The sequence below is a fragment of the Tenrec ecaudatus genome, chromosome 1, assembly GCF_050624435.1.
Source record: "Tenrec ecaudatus isolate mTenEca1 chromosome 1, mTenEca1.hap1, whole genome shotgun sequence".
Lineage (NCBI taxonomy): Eukaryota > Metazoa > Chordata > Mammalia > Afrosoricida > Tenrecidae > Tenrec > Tenrec ecaudatus.
Window position 1 is genome coordinate 47,118,583 of NC_134530.1, and position 11,710 is coordinate 47,130,292.

Genomic DNA, 11,710 nt, shown 5'->3' on the forward strand with positions numbered 1-11,710 from the left:
TCCCTGGCTTTCTGATTTTGTTGTATTAGCTCTACTTACCGAGCTTTACTCTTAATTTTTAATTGTTCGTGAAGCCGTTTGGGCAAGCTGAGAGGTTTTTACCCTGCTTTAGGCAAGCCTGCGTGCCTCCTCCTGCGTCATTCACTATTCCGTCTGTAGCGTCTCTCAGTATGACAACTTGAAGCCTGGTTTGTTTCCTTTAGTTCTTTCAGATTGAGAAGTGCCAGGCCTGCGCTTCCCTTTTGGGTTTACTCGCCGTTTAAACTCCGGGTCTTTTGCACAATTTCATTGTCCTCTTGAGCTGGTCTTTGAAAACTTCTGTTCAACTTTTACTTCGTCATTTCTTTCATTTGCCGTGGCTACTTTATGTTCAAGAACAAGTTTCAGAGTCTCTTCTGACATCCATCCATTTGGGCCTTTTCTTTCTTCCCTGGTTTTCTAATGACCTTTGCTTTCCTCCTGTATGATGCCCTGCATTCATCCCACAAACCACCTGGCCTTTGGTCATCAGTGTTCGATCTGTTCTTGGTCTCTAAAGTCAGGTGGGGTACACTCAAGGTGGTAATTTCGTTCTCATGGACGTCCTACAATGCTGCTGGTGACACTGAGTGTCCAATGCTTCCACAATGGCATCAGTTGGTTCTAATGTATCGCATCTGGTGAGGTGTGCACAGTCGCTATGCATGCTAGTGGAAAATGAGTAAGTTACTGGTCTTGTAGAATCTTTCCTTCCAACTCTGGCTTTGTTTCTATCATGGACGCTTTATTTTCTAATTGCTGATCCTTGTTTCCAATGTTGGTATTCTCATTACCAGTAATCATCAACACATGTGCATTACACGCTTCATCAATTTTGGGCTGCACAAGTTGGGAAAGAATCTCAATTTTTTTTCGTCTCTGTGGTGGTTGGTGTATATATTTACATAATAGTCATAGTAACTGGTCTTTTCAGTAGATGTATGGCTATAACCCTATCACTGATGGAGGCCTTAGAGACCGGACAATCAAAGAAGCAACAGAGAAGAATTGATGCGTTTGAATTACAGTGTTGGCAAAGAACAGGAAATATTAAATAATTAATTACAATTAATACTGAAATATTAAACACAAAGAATATTAAATAAAAGCAACAACAACGGAAAATGGCTCCACTGGGCTGAGCTTTCATAGTCCGCATTTCCCCTCTAGACGAGCACCTAACAGCTCGCTCGGAGTTCGTGCGCCCAGTGGCTGGAAAGGTTCGTTCTGGTCACAGTGAGGTTTTGGTGTAGCCTCGTTTTTTGTGATGACGGATGTAAGAGAACAGCAAATGACTGTGAAATTTTGTTTCCTGTTCAGAAAAAAATGCCACAGAAACTGTTGAGATGTTGAACATAGCTTACAAGGGCAGTACTGTGGGGAAAAGCATACAAGTGCTTTTCTTGTTTCAAGAAAGGTAAAATGTCACCTGATGACAGACTTTTCTCCCAGACAGACAGAGATGCATTTGGAGTTTGTTCCACCAGGTCAGACTGTTAATCAAGCTTTCTGTTTAGGGGTTCTGAAAAGATTGTGTAACCGTGTGTGTTAGACAGGGTTCAACAGTGGGCGCGCACACAGCAACCTGTGAGGATGACACAGGACCGGCCTTTCCTTGTGGTGCACAGGTTGCTGTGAGTCAGAGCTGACACCAGGGACCCTGACAACGACCTGTTTGCGGAATTTCAAGTTCTGATGCCGACAGATCTTTGCAGCCGTGTTTCCTTAGTTTGAGTCATGTCACGTCAGCAGACGAAGCGCCTGACAACTCCCTCCAAATGTGTCACGGGCGGCTGCCGTAGTCAGAGGCGCCTGCCCGCAGCCGTAGTCAGAGGGCCTTCCAGAGGAGGGGCTCATTTTCCAGCACTTCTTGCAGGACGGACCAGGGTTTTGCTCACTGTGCGTGGGCTCACTGTGGGTCAGAGCGGATTCGATGGTTCCTGCCAACGACTACTGCTTGTACATCAGCCTTGTCTTGTTGTGCCCTCGCTGTCCACATTTTTAGGCGGTACCAGGTTCTTATTCCTCACTCACCACCTGCAAGCCAAGGGCAACTCATAGTAGTCCTACAGGTCAGGGAAGAACTGCCTCTGTGGGTTTCTGAGGCTGTTTACAGGAGTCAAAGCCTCGTTTTTCTCCTGAGGAGCAGCTGGTAGTTTTGAACTGCTGACCTTGCAGTTCGCAGGCCAGTTTATAGGCACTGTCCCAATCTGGAAGCTCCACTGAAGCCCATCCATCACGAATGCGTGCTCTTACGTACCAATTTTAGGACATTATGGAAAAGGGAAAACTACAGAGACTGTGAAAACATTAGTGGTTTCAGGAGATCGGGGCGGGGGTGGGCGTGGGGGTGGAGCAGAAACAATGGACAGGTGGAACGCAAGGCATTTCAAAGGCAGTAAAACTATTCTATATGATTCCATAATGGTAAGCATTATGTATTTATCCCAAGCTATAGGGCCGTAAAACACAAAGAGTGGGTCCCAGTGAAAACTTGGCTTTAGTTAATAATCATGTAATATTATTGGTTTATCGGTTATAAAACATTTACCACAGGAAAGCAAGATATTAAAAATAGGAGAAAATGTGCCGGGGGAGGAAGGAATATGGGCACTCTATACTTTCTGCTTGGTTGAAAGACAAAGTCTTTCTACTCATGTAGAGTGACAGTCTTAGAAACCCACAGGGCAGTTCTACCCTGTCCTCTAGGGTCACTGTGAGTCAGAATTGACTCGATGGCAGGCATACTTTTTCTGTTAGCCTAATTCTGTAGAGTATACCTTTTTTTGGAAAGGGGAGCTGAAAATTGATTAACGAAGTTTCTAACTCAAAGTGTGAGGGAAAAAAACCACAACAGAAACCCCTAAAAAATGGAAAAAAAATGACAGATATGAATGAAACAGGACAGCACAACAGAGCAGACAATCCAATTATTTCAACAAAAATAAACACAGAAAATTAGTTTTTGAGACTAATAAAACTGGCTGATTTTTGACTAAGTTGATCACCAAAAAAGGGGCATGAATAAGAAAAAAAAATGATGGAATTGTAGCCTTCACAGCTTAATATTCTTATCTATAGACATCAGAAGACCACACATCACATGGTGTCATTTACATGAAATGTCTAGAATAGGCAAAATGATAGAGACTGGGAGTAGACTAGTGTTTCCCCTGGGGAGGGGGGTGTTGGAGGGATACTGGCGGTGTGTTCTAAAGGATATGGAATTCCTCCCACCCACTATCATGACCCCAATTCTACCTTACAAATCTGGCTAGACCAGAGGATGTACACTGGCACAGATAGGAACCAGGAACCCAGGGAATCCAGGACGGATGATCCCTTCAGGGACGGACAACAGAAAAGTGGATGAAGGGAGACGTTGGACAGTATTTGACAAAATAACAATAATTTATAAATTATCAAGGGTCCATGAGGGAGTGGGGAGCGGGGAGGAAGGGGAAAAATGAGGAGCTGATGCCAAGTGCTTAAGTGGAGAGCAAATGTTTTGAAAATGATAAAGGCAACGAATGTACAAATGTGCTTGACACTATTGAGGTATGTATGGATTGTGATGAGTTGTATGAGTCCCCAATAAAATGATTTTTAAAAATTGTGGTGCTTTTAATCCCCCAATACAATAGCACCTCGCCCTGCTAAACAGTCATTGCAGGATACCCACCTTCCCGACATGATCACTGAAGACAGACGTGTGTGTAAGCAAACGTGGTGAAGAAAGCTGATGGTGCCCGGCTATCAAAAAGATATAGCGTCTGGGGTCTTAAAGGCTTGAAGGCAAACAAGCGGCCATCTAGCTCAGAAGCAACAAAGCCCACAGAGAAGAAGCACACGGCCTAAGCGAATACAAGGTGTTGAATGGACCAAGTAGCAGACACCAAGGAACAAAAACAATCATTGTGTGATCACCTTCCTCACATAATCGCTGAAGATGAAAGTGTGCATAAGCAAGTGTGGTGAAGAAGACTGATGGTGCCCGGCTACTGAAATATATAGCATCTGGGGACTTAAGGCTTGAAAGCAAACAAGCAGCCATCTAGCCCAGAAGCAACCAAGCCCACACAGAAGCAGCACACCAACATAGGTGATCGTGAAGGGCAGAGGAGACCAGGTCTCAAACAACAAAGGTGGGGTGGTGGTGAGAATCACATCACCGTGAAAGAGGGGGAGTACATGATGGGGACCCAATGCCCATCTGTAGACAGCTGGACATCCCTTCCAGAGGCGTAGTGGGGAGGAGATGAGTCACTCAGGGTTCAGTGTAGCAACAATGAAACTAAAAATCTTCCTCTAGTTCCTGAACGCTTCCTCCCCTCCCAATTATCATGACCCCAATTCTATCTTGCAGACCTGGTTATACCAGAGGATGTACAGTGGTGCAGTAGGGATCTGGAAACACAGGGAATCTAGGACAGACGAACCCCTCAACACCAGCGGTAGGAGTGGCGACACCAGGAGGGAAGGGGGTGTAGGAAGGGAGAACCAATCTCGGAGATCTATGTGTAACCTCCTCTCTAGGAGATGGGCAATGGGGAGGCGGGTGAGGGGAGACGCTGGGGAGTGTAAGATAAGATATAATAATTATTTATAAACTATCAAGGGACCAGGGGTGGGATCGGGGAGGGCGGGGGAAGGGGGAAAAAAAGGGAAACCGAGCTGATTCCAGGAACCCAAGTGGAAGGTGAATTATGAGAATGACGAGTGCAACGAATGTATAAAGGTGCTTTGCTCAATTGATGTATGTACAGATTGTGATAAGAGCCTTATGAGCCCCAATAAAAAGATTTTAAAAAAATTTTGGTGCTTTATAAGAGCTGTAAGAGCCCCTACCTAATCAAATTATCTTTTTTAAAATGTGGTGCTGATTGGACAACTGAATATAATAGAAACCATTGAATTGCACACTTCAAATGGGTGAATTATATTTGTGTTACATCTCAGAGCTGTTAAAAATAGAGACCCAGTCCCACTTTTCCATCTGCTTGAGATCGGCTCTCCAGACTTATTAACCAACAGAGTGGCATATACAGAGTTGGAGACGTGGACAAGGTCTCTTCAACTGCTTCCCCTGCCCTCAGGCAGCTGCGGTGGTAGGACTGACTCCCTTTGGAACCCTGGCTGGGAAATTCCTAGTCTTTTCCCAAATTTTAGTAATCACTGTTTGCAGCTTCCTCAAATAAGAATGTGCAAAAATAATTTGTCAGCTTGGGACCTCATTGTGTACATGGAGGCAGGTGGTATCCCAAGGTCCTCAGCTAACGAGCTGAGACTTGGCTTTCATAGGCCTCAGTACTGCCCCTGCAAACCATCCAATGTCAAGTGGTTGGAGACATGTAATAGCAGTGAAAACAAACCTGGCGTGGGAAACTGAGGACTGGGAAGAGAGCATATGCGGATGAATTTTTGATTTTCATAATTAAGAAGGCTGGTCGGCCAGGGTTCTGGGTGGAGGGAGGCCTTCTCACTTGTGAGTTAGAGATGAGTCGCAACCACATTCTCAAAATTAGGATGAATCTCCACCATAGCCTCCCATAACAGTGCTACCTACCTTAAAGTTACCTCTGCCAAGCACAGGGCTGACTGCTACCTGGCCGGCAGCTGTACCTCTAGGAGCAGACATGGTGCAATTGCTCCCCCTGCGCAGGGGACAGTCACGCCCCTTACCTGCCCCAGCACTAGGGCTAGGTCACTCCTCCAATGCGCTCAGGGACCTCTAGGGTTAAGGTGCTGCCTGCTTTGTTACATATGTGGCTAGCATGGAAGAGGTGAGCACCCCCAAACTTGTCTGCCTCTTAATTTCTTCCCTTCAATTACACAACCGTGCCTTAGGACCCATCCGGATGTGGGCTGGATCCCACAGCCTTGTCAGGAGTTCTGTTTACTCTTCGCCATCTCCAGAAGGGACTCACTCAGTGCAGGTTTCTGGAGATAGTAGGTACCTTCTGGAAAGCTTAACAGTTGGAGACGCCCCTTGGGCTTCTCTTTTAAGGTGTTCCATTGATCTGTCTCTGAAACAAACCATCCTGTCATGCGCATGAAGAGAAGAAATTATACCCTGTGCCCTTGATTTTGTAAGGAATTAGATGCAGTCTCCAAGGGAAACACCAGGAATCAAGCCCTCAACATGTACAGATTGAGTCAAAATCTAGATGCAATCTAGAAGACAGACCGGAGTCCCAATTTGGGCTTTAGTTTTCCGGAATGCTGATCATTTCATCTTCTCACAAACCATTCATGCTGGCCTGGGGCTTCACGCGGAATTACTTGGCATTCCGTGGCTTAAAAGACAGAACAACTAACGAACTAGGAACACACCCTGGGTCCCAATTTGGAATGTTAGGTTTGACTCTCAATTACAAACTATTCTGAATTAATGCTGCTTAAGCAGATTCCCTCCTCACAGTGTTACTGGAAACATCCCATACTGTCCAGGAAGTCGGAGGACAAACTGGACCTGAGTTCTGAGACCTGCCCAGCACCCTCTTGTCATGTTGGCATCACCTGGCAGTGGGGACAGCAGATAGAAACCTAAGCTTGGTGAAACTGCAATGGTTGGGTATCTCACTACTTTTGCCATTTTTTAGATATCTTGTCTCTTTTGGCGGTAAGTGTAAGTTTTTGGAGGGAAGAAAAGTGGATGTTTTTGCAGATGAATTGCTTTATTGCAAGCCAACAACTTGCAAAAGTATCTTCAATCTGGACAATCCACTTGTATATTCTTTGAAGTTTCCTAGGTGGGCAATCACATCATTAAAGAACAATGACTATCAGGTTTAAGTTTTGTGTTTTTTAAATCATTTTATTGGAGTCTCACAGCTCTTATAACAATCCTACATCAATTGTATCAAGAACATTTGTACATGTCTTGCCATTGTCATTTTCTAAACATTTACTTTCTATTTGAGCCCTTGGTATCAGCTTTTCCCCTCCCTTCCGTGCTTCCCACCCTGTGACCCCTTGATAAAATATTTTCATATCTTACACAGACTGTTGTCTCCCTTCACCCATGTTTCTGTCATTCATCCACTTGGGGTAGATTTTGCATCAATGAGATCAGTTCCCCCTTCCTCCCCCCACCTTCCCTTTACCCTCCTGGTATCGCTACTCCCATTTCGTTCCTGAGGGGTTTACCTGACCTGGATTGTGTGTTGTGAACTCTTATCTGTATTAGTGCACATGCTCTTGTCTAGTGAGAACTGAAAGGCAGAACTGGGTTCATGATAGGGGGGTGGGGGTGTGAGGAAGCCTCAACCAGAGGTATACTGTGTGTTTCATCAGTGCTATTTTGTGCTCTGGTTGACTAATCCCTTCCTCTGACTCTTCTGTGAGTGTGTTAGTCTGGGTAGGCTAGAGAAACAAATTCATAAACACTCATGTGTATAGGAAAGAGCTTTATATACAAGAGCAATTGAATATTGAGAAAACATTCCAGGCAAGTTCAGATCAAGTCCATAAATCCAACACTCAGGACACACATGCAATGACGCTGAACGCAGGAAGATCACAGGCCAGTGGGTGGGAAGTCTTGTGGATCCAGTGGCGGTAGAAGCATCTCAGCGCTGGTAGGGGTCGTCACATGACTCCTCCAGTTCCCAGGGCATGGGGTCTATCAGTGTAGTGCCATGTGTCTTGTCAGTAGAGTGTCTCTCAGAGAGGGGGAGGGGGAGAGAGCGAGAGACTCCCGCCTCCAAGGAGGAAATACAGGAATCCCTATAATCCTCAGGGGAAGGCCATGCCCACACAGAGGCCTCATTGGCTATAACCTGATTGACAGACTAGACTCCACCCCTCCACTCCACTCTCAATCCCCTCAAGTCTTAAATTGACACTAGACTACATAACTATCAGTGAGGGATGGTCCTATTGTCTACAGATGGGTTCTGAGTTTCTGCTCCAAACCCCCTCATTCTCAACCATGTTTTTTTTTGGTGTTTGTTTTGGGTCTTCTCGTGCCTGTTACCTGATTCCATTGACCCCTCATGATCCCACAGGCTGGTGTGCTTCTTCCATGTGGGCTTGTTGCTTCTCAGCTAGATGGCCACTTGTTTAATTTCAAGCCTTTAAGACCCCAGACACTATCTCTTTTGATAGTTGGGCCCTATCAGCTTTCTTCACATTTGCTTAGGCACCCTTTTGTCTTCACTGATCTCGTCAGGAAGGTGAGCATAACAGAATGCCAGGTTGTTAGAACAAAGTGTTCTTGTGTTGAGGGAGAGCTTGAACAGAGGCCAAAAATCCGTTCACTTCCTCAATGTATTTCCATATATGTACATAGGCCAATACCTCTATTTTATGAATATATTTACTTAAGTGCACAGCTATGTTTATACCTCGTCTGTAGCTTTGCTTCCTAGATCTTTCCAGTTTCCTTCCTCCTGTCCCACCATAAGGTTCATCCTTCTTCTGCCTCTTAGTAATTCCTCTCAGCGAGATTGCTGATGCTCCAACAGCACCAGGATCCCTACGTCCTCACTGTTGATGTTAATTCCCTGTCTATGGTGTTCTTTGCTCACTGCCCCTTTACCCCGCTTCCTCCTCCCCCCAGGTCCCTCCTTGGCCTTGTTGCTTTCTCCTCAGGCTTGCTTCCCATGCCTATCTTAAATTTTTAGGCAAAACAATAAGGGACAAAACAAAAAAGATTGAATAAAGAGAAAATACCTCAGAAGAATAAAAAGGAAAAAACTGGTAACTCCCCATCCCCCCAAAATCCCACCACCTAAACAGCATACATAATTCCAGGTCTGCCTGCTGACCTTTATGCTTATCTCCCCACTGGTCCTGGGAGGTTCCAGGGCCTGCCCCTGCTAGCCTGGTCTACTTTGGGGGCTTCTCGGGGGGGGGGGTCTTTGGCTTTGCTCCCATTGCTGATCTGTTATGTTCACTTCTTGGTTCGCCCACTGCGGGGTGGACTGGACACACTCCCTCCCCGCTGTGTCCCCAGTATTGTCCTCTGTCTCAAGAAGCCCCAGTGAGGGGACATCATGTCTCAAGCTGCTGTCGGACCTACAGTCTTCTCTGTGCCTTAGCTGCTGGGCAAGGACGTCATCCTCAGGGCTTGGTGTGTCCGTTTGTGGTCTAGTTCCTCATTCTTTCTTTATCCTTCTTGGTTTGCTTCTGTGTGGGCATGACAGGCCAGGCCCTCTCCCCAACCTGTAGGTTTAGTGTTGTCCTCTGTAGCTCATACTTCTAGAGGGGGTGTTGGTGGTGTGTGTGTTTGGCTCTGACTGGGACCGGCCCTGTGGCCCTCTCTGTTCAGTTGCTCCAAGTGGGTGCGTTACTCTCAAGGTCTGGCATGCCGTGGTGGGGTCAGCGCTCACACTCCCATTTCTGTGGAGACAAACAATACTCTCCCCTGGGTGGATTAGTGCCCTATTCCCCCAGTGCCATTGTCTCCTTTTTGCCGCCCCCCCCCCCCGCTGTATTGGAATGACATGTATATCCTTGGGTTTGGTCTGTCCCCGCCTGAATGCCTGTACCTCAGCTTGTCAAGTGTGAGACACGTGGCTTTTCTTCTGTACCCACTGTGCTGAGGTGACTTCGTTGCCCTGCTCCCCTTGCTGCTGTTGCACCCCGTGTTTGCCCTGGTGTGGTGGTTCAGATTGGGCACGGTTCCCACGCTGTCTAGTGTGTCCTTCATAGCACTTTGGGTCAGTGAGTGACGTGTCTCGTGGTGGGGCTGGCCCTATGATCCTGTGCACTGGCTGCTCTGAGCAGCAGTATTGTCCTTGGGGCTTGGTGGGCCAGTTTGGTTTTTGGTTTTTTTTTTGCTTTTTATAATGGGCTTGTGGCATGCCCTGGTATTGAGGCTGTGCTGCATTTCCCCCAGGGAAGGGGGACCAGATTAACCAAGTGGTTTGGGGGCCAACTGGATCTGAATTCTACCCCGGCTGCACTCCTGCATAGCCATGTCATGTGTACATATTCCAGGGGCTCCTCAGTTGCTGCAGATTAGTGACTAATTATCGTTATCCACGCTGGCAGGCACAGGACTGGGGGGAGGGAAAGGGATTGCTGATGTAGTCACTCCGTCCCTGGCTGGGGAGGGAGGGTGCAAAGGCTGAGAATGCAAGAGCGGGCGGACAGTACAGAGGGGAACTCCAGTGTGAGGTCGAATGGGGACTTCGCAGAGGCTCTGCGAACCTGGGATTATGACCACCTTTAGACAGCAGCCTGGGGAAGGACTGCACGCTGCACGTTTCATACATTGTGCAGGCAGGGGTGGCACCTGCAGTCCCGCTGGCTCTGGTGAGGGATGAGTGGAGCCCGGGTGCAGACAGTGACCTGAGAACGTGTCCGTGAGTTCTTTATACTCACTCCGTTGGTGAAAACTGCAGGGGGTGGTCTGAACCAGAGCCTAGTATACTCAATCTATGTTTAGCACCCAGCCTCCCAATATTGGCCTTCTCACCTCTGCATTTTCTGATCTAACAGGAGCACCAGGTGGGTGATTCTACCTGGACACCACCTTGACTCCTCCCCCTACTTTTATTGATCTTTATATTCCTTATTTCTTGTACTTGTTTTAACTCCTTGGATTACAAAAATCCAAACTGGCTGCTGTGAAGTTGATTCCAACTGATAGCAACTCCATAGGGTTTCCAATGGTGAATTCTGGAGCAGCAGATCAACCAGCCTGTCTCATCTGAGGTGCCTCTGGTGGACTAGACCTGTAACAACACTGGAAAGGCTTGCTTGCTGCCGACATCATGCCTTTAAGTATAATTAATGCTTACTATAAATTGCTAATAGGTACCTCATTTTGTTAGGTTTCTCGAGGGGGTAATACCTCGGTTCTTGGCTTTGCATGAGAAAGACTTCAGCCAAAGTCTAGTTTGTGATCCAAGTGAGTTATGAAGGACGGGAGGTTTCAAGTTTTACTCTCAAGAGTACACACAATTTCAGGGACGTGTCACACCATGCACAAGCCGTGTTGGGGCTCACAGGTGAACACGGGCAACCTCGTGGAGCTGCGTGCCTATCTTGTGTGAACTGAGTGGCCGAGTGGGCACAGGAGCAGGGTTAAAAGATAGGAGTGAACATCTGCTGCCAGGAAATGTCAAACCTTTGGCTAGGTGTGGTTAAAGAGATTGGTTGATCCCATTGGCTGAATTAAGCCTACCAGGCATAGTTTGGGCCACCCATGTGTAACACCCACCTGGTGTGGGGGGGTATTGGAGCATGCCCAGTTAAACGGTCCTCCTCATAGGTGTCTGACGCTCGCCTGATTCCTTCCAAACCTCCTCTATGGGTGCCTGTGCAGGCACGGGAGGGACAACCCCCATCCGTCTGGCCACCTAACAATTTGAGTTGTACTCTGCATGTTTCTATCATAAATGCATTTTGTACTTTATTAAGACTTTTCTAAGATTGAGAATATCTGAATTCTTTATATGAATTGATAGATTTTCTGATTGACCTTGAGTTTCTGAACTATAATCCATTTTGGCATGATTTGTTTTAATGAATACTGCCTGGATTCAGTTTGCTTCGATTTTAAGTCCATGAGCGGGTTTGCCCCTACTTAAAAAAATTTTTTTTATTAGTTGTGCAGAACTACAAAGGGAGCTGAGAAAGTATCCTCTTCTGGGTTTTTGAAGAGCTCTTAAAACTGCAATACTCCATTCACCCACGAAATTTGTGTACTGCTGATTGTTTTGTGTGAAAGGACTTCCGG